The sequence below is a fragment of the Hydra vulgaris genome, chromosome 02, assembly GCF_038396675.1.
Source record: "Hydra vulgaris chromosome 02, alternate assembly HydraT2T_AEP".
Classification (NCBI taxonomy): domain Eukaryota; kingdom Metazoa; phylum Cnidaria; class Hydrozoa; order Anthoathecata; family Hydridae; genus Hydra; species Hydra vulgaris.
In genome coordinates this window covers 13,266,898-13,278,794 of record NC_088921.1, presented here as the reverse complement: position 1 = coordinate 13,278,794, position 11,897 = coordinate 13,266,898, and positions in this window count along the sequence as shown.

The window sequence follows — 11,897 nt, the reverse complement described above, 5'->3', positions numbered from 1 at the left end:
AATCTCTATCATGTTCTTATATTTATGTTTAAACTTGATAAAAAAATGGCACCATATTTATTCAACTCTTTATTTAAAAAAATAAATCACATATACAGCACAAGATTTTCAAATAATAACTATACTCAATCCAAAACCTACTATTCTGCCACTAAATACTCAATCACAAACCGAGGACCTAAACTCTGGAATACACTTTTAAATAATGATCTTAAACCACTTTCTTCGCTTAATCAATTTAAAACTAAACTTAAGCAAAATCTTTTACAAAACGACAATGAACTAAATTTCTTCTGAAGCGTTGAAAATGAGAGTACTATTATTAATGATTTAGTATTAATAATTGTTTATTACTAAGATTGTCTACTCTAATACATAAATATGATAAATAATCTTGTCTCTAGTCTTGTTTCTGTTTATTATTTTTTTTTTTTTTTTTTTGTCTTTCTTTTTTTTTTTTTTTTTTTTGTTTGTTTGTTTGTTTTTTCTTCTTTATTGTTGGTCTTTTTAGTAAGTAAAGTAAACTTAAGCGTTAATAAAAAAAAATAATTTATAGCATATGTAACTTTTACGGTTTTTATTAGCATTGTAATTTACGGTATATTTATTACGGGGCTTAGTGATAAGGTAACTATAGTCTTCTTTTTGCCCCTGTCATATATTGTTTTTTATTCATGAACATTGTTATTGTAAATACTATTAACGACGAAATATATAACTAAAAAATAAAAAAAATAACATTTAAGTAACTACAAAATAATGCAAATACAAAGGTTTTGGAGCAAACCCGTCATCCCTCTATTATGCAAACTGATATATAAATTACTGAATGATTTTTTGATTTTAAGTCTTGAGAAATTTTTTAAAACTTAAAAGGAACTCGAAAAGCAACTCGAAAAGCAACTCGAAAAGCGACTCGAAATTAACCACAAAACAAAAAAGCAAAAACGTAAAATACAAATTAATTTAAAAAATAGCGTCTTTCATAACCAAGAATTCAATAAAATGTTTTAATGGTTTCTATACAACGAGTTCTATTTATTTATTGAATTGATAAGGTAGAGTCGGTGCGTTTACAATTAGTTCTTCATTTCAACCCTTTGGAAGTTTGAAAAGTTGCGCCATATTTGCTTTTATCAATAGTTTAATTGGGAAATATTTTTCTATAGATATTTATAAAACAGAGTTTCTATAAATATTTTCAAACTTTCAGAAATATCTTTAACTAGAGGCGCAACAAAATTAAAAAATATGGGGGCGCAAAGCCCGAACAAGCCTCCTCTTGTCTACGGCCACAGTATTGTAGTAGAAAATACCAATGACGTAAATGACCAGAATTTTTTAAATTTTGCTTGTCAAAAAAAAATTTGTTACGTCACTAGAATAGAAAAAATTAAAGTTTTTCCCAAACTTTAACTAATTAAAAATAATGTCATAAGTACTAAATTATTCATAGTTTGTGTCTTTAAAGTAAAAACTTTGTGTCTTTTTCATTGTTTAAAAATCAATAAAACTATTAGGGGAAAACGGGGCAAGATGGTGGAAACTCTGAATTATTGCAAAACTATCAGTCATGAAGTTAGTATGTATGTATTTTTATAAAATTTTATAAACTACTAAACTAACAAAATGAGCTGTTAAAAAAATGTTACTGCAAGAACAAACAAAAGGTTTAACTCTATGTAGGATTTTTCACAAAAAGGTTTATCTTCGTGTGGCCACTTGAAGATAAACATTCTTATGAAGTGTAACTTTCGTTATTGACAGTGTGTAAATTTACATTTGTAAATTCTTGATTTAAGTCTTGCTCCTTATTTGATGAATTTACTCATGCTTGCCAATTTTCAGAGTAAGTTCATATAAAATCAATAAGAACACCAGGTTAAGAATTTTGTATTTTGCCACTTTAAAAACAACGTGATTTCGTTTTTTTTTTACTGTTCACGTGATTAATATTTAAAATTTAATTGGTTTTTGCTAATGACGATTCGCAAAAAGTCCAATTGAAAACGGCTTTTTTTTCGCTGCAGCGAAAGACGGAAATGTTTGTTTCTGGCTTCGGCTGCTTCTTGTGATAGCTAGCCAATAGGCAGTATAACCTGTTCAATTATTGTGGTGCCATGTCTTAAAACTTTATGCATAGTCGGCGTCATTGTTTGCATAAAGCACTCCCATTAAAAATGAATTTTAAAGAAGATGAATTTTAACTTTATGTTGATTTATATGGTGCCATCATTATAAATCAACAAAAAGTTTGGCCGTCTCGTTTGCAAAATTTTCAAATTATTTACATTAATTTGATGCCCACTCGAAATTGCTTCCAAAATGACATTAAATTTTTTTATAAGAGTTATATCAACCCCTGTGATGCGGAAAGCGGTTAGGGGATCGGCGAAAAATCTTCGTGATGTATTCCCATCATTACTGTTCCCAAATCCATCCTTAGGAATATCAACCAACAACCCTTAGTGATCTTTAAAGACATTTTGAATTTTTTGTTTTGTTTCCGCTAATATTTTTTTTATCTCTTCTGTTCTTGCTTGCCATTTTTTTATTGGTATTTTATACGATATATGCAGCAAGGATTCAAAAAACTTGATTCTTGCGTGCAATATTGATAGCCCAAATTTCAGTGTTTCACGGCTTTCTCTTTTTTTTTTTTTTTTTTCAGGTCATTAAAATCTTTTGAAGTTTGCCCACATATATAACATCTCATTGTTGATGTCGTATTTGTAGCAGCATTGCAAACTTGTCCATCAATCATAGTAAAAAGTAATATATACTTTACTTCCAAATTACCACCAAAAGCATTTATTATTTCACTTTTTCTCAAGCCTTTTATTTGGTTCTCTACGTAATAGATTCCATCATTCGTTACGTCTTTGCTCTCCCGAATAAAACTTATTTTTATTGGTTGATAATACCTTGTAGATGATGGTGCTGGGTTTTGCCAAAGCACCTATTTTTGGTTACCAATATGGCATATGAGCCGTAGGACCACAAAAGAACTTTGAAATATGTTAGCGTCGCTATTGTCGTTGTTTTGAAATTTTTGTTTAAACGTTTGTTGTTGCGAGCCATCACAACCCCATTTCAAAATCAATTCTAAATTTTTTTTTTTTTTTTCATTTAAAGTTTTAACAACTTTGTTTAAATAACAACAAAATAATTTAATTTCTGAACAAGTTTCTGTAACTGCTATCGATTCTTCTGGTGGATAACATTCCCCTTTAACTTGGTTAGGTATTCTTGTAGCCTACATGAATAATTTCATATTGTTTTTTTGTCATATCAGCTTCCGCAAAAATTGACAACACTTCTGATGGTGTGTGCTTTTTAATGATATCTTCAGTAGATGTGTAACTTTTTCTATATTGTTTGGCTTTTGTGGGTGTAAATAAAATTTCCTTTATTACGTTTGATGCGTCACTGTTCCCTGCAGCACGTTGACTCATTTGAGCAGCATACATCAACTGGTCACAAGGTATATGTTCCCTTAAAACCCTTATTTTTCGCCTTCTCGTTGGTAAACTTGATTCACAAAATTCTTTTGACGTTCGGCCGGGCTTTGCTACCGCTCAAATTGGTAGAGCTATGGTGGTATTGATTAAAAAACGCTCTCTTTTACGGCTAGCGTCTTCCCATTTTTGTTTAGATTGGAACTTAAATAATGAAAAAATGGTTTTTAGTGCACTTTCCTGATTTGCAGGGCATTTGGTTATGTTTTTAAGGTGTTCTAATAAAAACACGAATTTGTCGTCAATTTTTTTCTCGGAACTTCGCTCTAAGACTTCATAAATTGATCGTCTAGTCATCTCTAGTTTGTGATAGCTTGAGATTCTACAATAAAAATATGAATTAAATTAAATAAAAGTTTATCACAAAAAAAATGCTTTTGCCTTATTCACTAAAAAAATTAAAAATTTTATGGCGCGTACATGCGCAATTTTTTTTTTTTTAATGGGAAATAGAATACCTAAGCTTTACGTGAAGCACAAGCTCGTAGCTTAATAAGACTTAATTGACATTCAAAAACTCATTTTAATATCGCGTATACAAAAAAAAACGTTAAATTTTTTACATCAAATATAATTGATGAGAAATGTGACAGTAACATAAAATAGAGAAAATATATAAACCAAAAGTATGAGCTTACCTTCTTTTGCAAAATCCATTATGATTTTTAAAGTTTGTCACTAACCACAAACTCAAAAAACTATTTGTAATAATGCTCGTCGACAGGAACGGTGAAAAACAATTGAATTCATTATCACGATTACTCGATTTTTAAAGCTGTCCCAATAAGGTGGGGGGGGGTGGAGAGGGGTATCCAAAATGACCATTTAGCGATGTAACCTTTATTAAGCTTTAACAATGCACCAATAAAAACAGATTTTGACAGAATTTTGAAAATCGACTTTTGATCAACTTTTTCATTTAAATACTCCACTGTGCGCTGTATCAGTATAATATGCGCAGTATGTCAGAAATGTTTTGTCTGCACATCTTGTAGAAAACGGCCTTTAAATAGTATAACTTCGCATACATGCACAAAAAATAAACTGGCTGATGCGTTTGCGAATTAAGCAGCATTTAAATCTCAGTTTTCAAATTAACAAAATCTCCGACAAAGTCAAAACTACAAAAAGAATAATTTATGACGTTTCGTTCGTTCGTTTTAAAAGCCTTCTATCTTTAACTGATTGGGAACCTGTTCTGAAAACAAAAAGTAATGATATAGCTTATAACAGTTTCAATCAGATACTTTAAAACCACTATAAAGCATTTCCAAAAAATATATAATTTTTTAAAGAAAAACATTTCAAAATCCGGGTATCATAAAATCATCAGAAAAAAGAGAAAACAACGCCTCTATGAAAAATTTATTAGAAAAAAAACTTGTCGAAATGAGTCAAATTACAAAAATTACAAACGACTTTTTGAATCAATTTTAAAGTTTTCAAAAAAATCCTACTATACTACCAAACTAATAAAACTTAACAATTCATAAAATACATGGCGCATAATTAAAGACGTCCAAGGTGAAAAAAAGACAAATTGACTATTAAGTCTTCCAAAAAAACTCATTATAAATGACTGCGAAATTATTAATAACATCATTAATTGCTAAGTCGTTTAGCCATGGATTTTTATCTCTATCTATAGCTGCCTATTTTTTAAAACTAAACAAAGGTCTAGTCGTTGACGATGTCAAAAGTCGTTGACAATGTCAAAAGTAGTTGACAATGTCTAAAGTCGTTGATGTTGTTTGCAGTAATGTAATAATAAAATCAATTTTTTATTTAAATTTCCGCTCATGCATATTTTTTATTTATACCTGGAATAAGAAATCTTTCCTGATAAACTTAAACTACAAGGGTGGTACCATCCTTAAAATCTGGGGATTTATAAGCGATTACAGACTAATCTCAATACTAACATGTTTTTCAAAGCTATTAGATTAGATTGTGTATCCCAGACTATTTTTCTTGAAAATAAAGGTATTCTTTATAAGGTAAGTATGGGTATTAAGGCCCACCTAAAAAAATGAAAATGTAAAGAAATGCTGATTTTTTTTTGCTGCCAGTGATAAAACCAGATAACTCTAATATTTTAATGTCGAAAAAAAGTTTCACAATTTATTTTTTCCCTAAGTTTGGATTAGTGGGCCTTATTACCCGCTGGGCCTTAATACCCACACTTACCTTAATAATCAATTTGGATTTAAAAAGAATTACTCCACTGATCAACCAATTATTTATCCTTTTCAAAATATTTTTCTGGCATTCGACGAAAATAAATATACGTTAGGTGTATTAATTGATTTTAGCAAAGCATTTGACACTCTTGATCATTATATTCTCTTAAAAAACTAGAAAATTACGGGATTAAATATTCCTATATTAAGTTGTTTCAAAGCTGTTTATCAAATAGGAAACAAAACATTTCTTTTAGCTGCGGAGAAACTATTAGTATAAGTATAAATACGGGGTTCCCCAAGGTTTAATATAGAACCACTCTTATTTTTAATTTATATTAATGAGTAAAGTAAATCTTGTAATTTACTAGACGTTATTTTGTATGCTGATGATACAAATTTGTTTCATGCTCATCATGGTATAAAAATATTGTTTAATTCAGTCAACATGGAGCTCTTAAAACTTACAAAATGGTTTAATGAAATAAATTATCAATTAATTTAGCTAAAATAAAGTATACTTTTTCTATTGCTTTCATGAAATCCCCTTAAAACTTCCAATACTTTGTATTGGCAGTCAAGCTAACAAATAGAGAACACATATTAAAATTTTTAGGCGTACTCTTTGACGAAAACGTAACTTGGACAGATCATATTCATTATCTTGAAGATAAAATCTCAAGAAAAGTTAATAAAATCATACTTGTTTTAAATTACCTCATTTATTCATTGTTAAATGAATTACGCAAGCATAGTTTGGCGTTGCACAAATCAAAACAAAATTAAAAAACTCTTTAATAAACAATAACATGTAATTAGAATATTATCTAATGTTGGCCGTTTTACACACTCCAAAGAACTATTTATAAAGCTGAATATACTTAATGTCTACCAAGTAAAAATTTATCATCTTGTATTTTTAAGTTCAAAGTTAATACAAAAATAAAATTTACATTTTTATTTCGTAATTGATAATAATCAAGCACAAATACTTAACCAGATACTCAAACAACACTTATATTCAGCTTAAAAGTTTTTTTTGCCGCAATTGAGTTTTCAATACCTATTAGAGGCCCAAAAGTACGGAATAAAGGAAAATTTGCGCATCTACGCGCCCTAAAATTTTTTTAATTTTTCTAGTCAATAAGGCAACAAAATTTTTTTTGTGATTAAAACTTTTATTTTATTCATACTTTTATTGTTGAATCTCAAGCTACCACAATAGATATGACTAGATGATCACTTTATTAAGTCTTGGAGCAAAGTTCCGAGAAAAAAATTTACGACAACGGGGTGAAATGGGGTGACATGGGGTGACATGAGACAAACAGTGTCACATTCAAAAACCTATGCTTTCAACTTAATTCAGTTATTAAGTAATGGGTTTTACAATAATCTCCCAATTTAGTGAACTATAATTTTAACGCAATTTGTATGGTTTTTGCGGAAAATATATATATAATTATACCTTACTAAGGGTGTATCACATATCCTACCCTAAGGTAGAAGTTTCTACCGTTTTATTTTAGTATCTACGTAAATAACCATATTTCGGCAACCCTAATAAAGATTCTTAAAATATTCTTCTTCTTCAGATTTTTGAATTTCATTCATTGTTCTATAATATCCTAGAATTGGATAGACAATGTTTAAATATATCAGTATGCCCGTTATGACGTCATAACGTTACGATGCTACGATGCTTGATAATTTTTATGCCCGTTAATATTTTTGTCACTAATTTAACTTATATATTATCTTTTTTTTTAACGCAAGCTTTAGAAAAGAACAGACGCTTTTGTGCGCAAAAATATTAAAAATTCTTCTGAAATAAATAAAAGTTTTTGAATAGAAAAAGGGAATAAATAAAGTCAACTAATTTTAAAGATAATATAGAAACATTTAAAAAACCTACAAATCCATTAACTAAAAAGATCTTATAATATTAAGTATGGCGGTAACACTCCAAGAAATAAAAAAAACGATGAAATAAATACTGGATGATTTTAAGAAGGAAACTGAAGTTGTACTTAAAAACCAAGAAAAAACTAAAAATTGCTATTATTAGTGCAAACATAAATATACTCAACGAAAAATTGGATAAATTTGAGACAAATATCGCAAATGCAAATAAGATTAAAAGAATTGAAAAAGAGATTGAAGAGATAAAAGAAAGTTTAAACTTCAACGAACACATAATTGATAAAAACATTAAAAATAACGACAAACATATATTTAGCAAACAATTAGAGAAAGAAAAGAATTAATAATGAATTTTTAAACAAAAAAAATCCGTAACCTTGAAGATAGATCGCGAAGAGGTTACTTGATGAATTGATGGAATATGTGAAGACGAAGTCGAATCTTGGGAAGCAACCAAAGAAAAGGTTCCTTCATTTCTTCTACAAAAAGTGGGTGTAAAGAGCATTGAAATTGAACGTGCACATCGTACTGGGCCAAAAAAAGTTGGACGTCCGAAGGTAGTTTTAAAACTTCATCAATACAAAGACAAAGCTAAAATTTTAAAAGAATCAACTCGTCTCAGAGGAACAAAAGTTTTACGTAAATGAAGATTTTTCTCGCGAAACGGTTGCAATCAGAAAAAAATTGTTTGCGGAAGTGAAAGAACGACGTTTAAATGATGAGAATGTTTCGGTTCGTTACAATTAAACTATTTCTTTTAAAAATAATATTTTTAAAAACGCTCTAAACAAATAAACGAATTACGCATTTTTAAAAAGAAACCTTTCGAAACCTAATTTTAAAGACCGTGGCTTTATTGAATGATTTTAAATCCATTACTTTTAATTTTTTCGAAGGATACCGCTTTTCCTCTGATGAAAACATAGATCCAGGTAATAATTTTTTTTTGCGATACATTTACGGGTTGTGCTTATTTTTATCCTAAAGAATTAGAAGGTTTTCTTTTTCAGAATGCAAATAAAAAGAGTTCAAATCGAGTTAGAATTCTCCACCTCTATATAAGAAGTTTAAGTCGGAATTTTGAAAAACTTTTAGGTTATTTAGAAAAAACAAAAAATCTTTTTAATATCATTTGTCTAACTGAAACATGGGTTGCATTAAACGATTTTGACAATAATTTTAATATTCCTCATTTTAAAATTATCTAACAAGAAAGAAAAACGAATAAACGGGGTGGAGGACTTTTAATTTATGTTTATGAAAATATCTTTTATAATATTTATATTGTTATCGACCACCAAACGGCGCGAGCGAAAACCTAAGCATGTTTTTACAACATATCGTTAAAACAAGTGACGCAGAAAAAAAAAAGTCTTTTAATAGGGAACTTTAATATGAATTGTTTTCTTTATAACGATGATCGTAATAAAAAAATTTTATGACACAGAGTTTGAAACAGGATCATTACCCTTAATTAATCCATCAGCCATTATAGTTGTTGTCGGTGACTTTAATGCTCACCACTCTGAATGGCTTGGCTCTAGTGTCAGTGACTCTGCAGGCATTAAAGCCCACAACTAATGCCTTTCTCAATCCCTAACTCAAATAGTCAACTTTCCAAATCGTTTTCCTGACAACCCGAATCATCTACCTTCTCTACTCGACTTATGTCTTGTTTCTGATCCTAGTCAGTGCTCAGTTTCTCCACATTCACCCTTAGGTACTTCTGATCACAGCTTGATCTCTCTAAAACTAATATCTCATTCTTCTTCATCACCTGAATCCCCCGATTATCGAACCTCTTACAACTACAGTAAAGCTGACTGGGATTCTTTCCGTGATTTTCTTCGTGATGGTCCTTGGGTAGATATCTTTCATCTTCCTGTCGACAAATGTGCTTCTTACATAACTTCGTGGATTTAGGCTGGCATGGAATCTTTTATTCCCTCTCGATGATTCTAGGTCAAGCCTCACTCTCCTCCTGTGAGGAAAAAATGGTTTTCCTCACACTGTGCTGCTGCGATTGCCAATCGAAACCGTTACTTCCATATATATCAGCAAAACAATTCTCCAGAAAACAGATATCTGTTTATTACTGCTAGAAACAACTGTAAAAAGGTTTTGTCTAACGCCAAAACCCGCTATTCTCAGATCATGAAATCTCGTATCTCATCTCAAAAATTAGGCTCTCGTGACTTCTGGAGAATCTTTAATAAAATCAATAATAAGGGCAAATCTATAATTCCACCTCTCTTGTACGGTTCAGACTTTGTCACCTCACCTAAAGACAAAACCGAGTTGTTTGCTAAAAACTTTTCATCGATATCATCTCTTAATTCCACTAGTCGCGTTCTACCTGATATTGCCAACAAACAGGTTGATCCATTGCTTGACATTCATATCACTCCAGCTTCTGTATCTAAAGTGATTTCCTGCCTAGACTCTTCTACAGCTTGTGGCCCGGACAACATATCTGTTATTGTCGTCTATACTCTCAAAACTATTCAACAAGTGCTTATCAGAGTCTTGCTTTCCAGCCTGCTGGAAAGCGGCATCTGTTATCCCTATCTTCAAAAATTCTGGAGAGCGATCTGATTCGTCTAACTACCGTCCCATAAGTCTTTTTCCTATCATAAGCAAGGTTTTTGAATCTTTAATTAATAAACACTTAATTTCTCATCTTGAATCTAATAACTTATTTTCTGACCATCAATATGGATTTCGATCTTCTCGTTTTACAGCTGATTTGCTAACAGTAATAACTGACAGGTTTTATCGTGCATTAGATGAAGATGGAGAGGTTAAAGCCATCGCTCTTGACATTTCAAAAGTTTTTGATAAAGTTTGGCTTGTTGGTCTTTTCCATAAGCTTTCTTCTTATGGTGATGGTGTATCCGGCAACATCTTTAAGATCATTGAATCCTTTCTCTCCAATCGTAGCATAAAAGTTGTCCTCGATGGACAACACTCTTCTTCTTATTCTGTAACTTCAGGGGTTCCTCAAGGTTCTATCTTTGGCCCTATACTCTTTTTAATTTACATTAACGATCTTCCAGATATTCTCACATCTAAGGTGGCTTTGTTTGCTGATGATACTACCATTTATTCTTGTCGTGATAAGAAACCAACACCCTCTGATTGCTTGGAGGGGGCATTTGAGCTTGAAAAGGATCTCACTTCTGCTACAGCATGGGGCTCACAGTGGCTGGTGAACTTTAATTCAGATAAAACTCAATTTTTTTCAGCCAATCGTTATCGCAATAATTTAGATTTTCCTATATTTATGAACGGTGATGTACTCGATGTATCACCTACTCTTCATCTTCTAGGAGTAACTCTTACTTCCAATCTTTCTTGGAAACCATATATCAAATTAGTTGCAAAATTAGCATCTGCTAAGGTTGCATCTCTTTATCGAGCTCGTCACTTTCTTACTTTGGATTCTATTCTCTATCTCTATAAATCTCAAATCCGGCCTTGTATGGAATACTGTTGCTATATCTGGGGCGGATCTTCTAATGATACCCTTTCTCTTTTAGACAAGGTGTAAAAACGCATTGTAAACATAGTTGGACCAGCTCTTGCAGCCTACCTCCAACCATTATCACATCGTCGTAATGTTGCTTCTCTTTCTCTTTTCTACAAATACTATAATGAACACTGCTCTAAAGAGCTAGCGTCTCTTGTGCCATCTACTAAAATTCATTCTCGTGTTACTCGTCATTCAATTAAGTGTCATCCTTTTTCTGTGATTGTTTCTTAGTGCTCCAAAAACGCTTATTCGTCTAGTTTTTTTCCTCGAACATCAGTTCTTTGGAATTCGCTTCCTTCATCTTGCTTTCCTGATTCATATAATTTGCAATCTTTTAAGTCGTCCGTCATTTGTTATCTTGCTTTACAATCTTCGTCTTTTCTCTTTCAGTAACTTCCAACTTTAATTAGTGGCTGCTTGCAGCCTTGTTGGAAGCGAAGATGTTTAAAAAAAAAAAAAAAAAATCGCTCTACTAGGGTAACAATAAACCCGGCTACCCTAATAGATAATACCATAACAACAGACATTTTTAATAAAGATATTCAAAAAGGTTTTATAAAAACTAATTTATCCGATCATTTTCCTTTATTCCTGATTTTAAAATCAAGTTTAGAAAAAAATATTAACACCCCAATAGTTGTAAAAATACGTATTTTCAAACAAAAAAATCTCGAACTATTTATAAATCTTTACTCCATTGGAATCATATTGATTTTAATGACAATGTAAATAACATCTACGAAA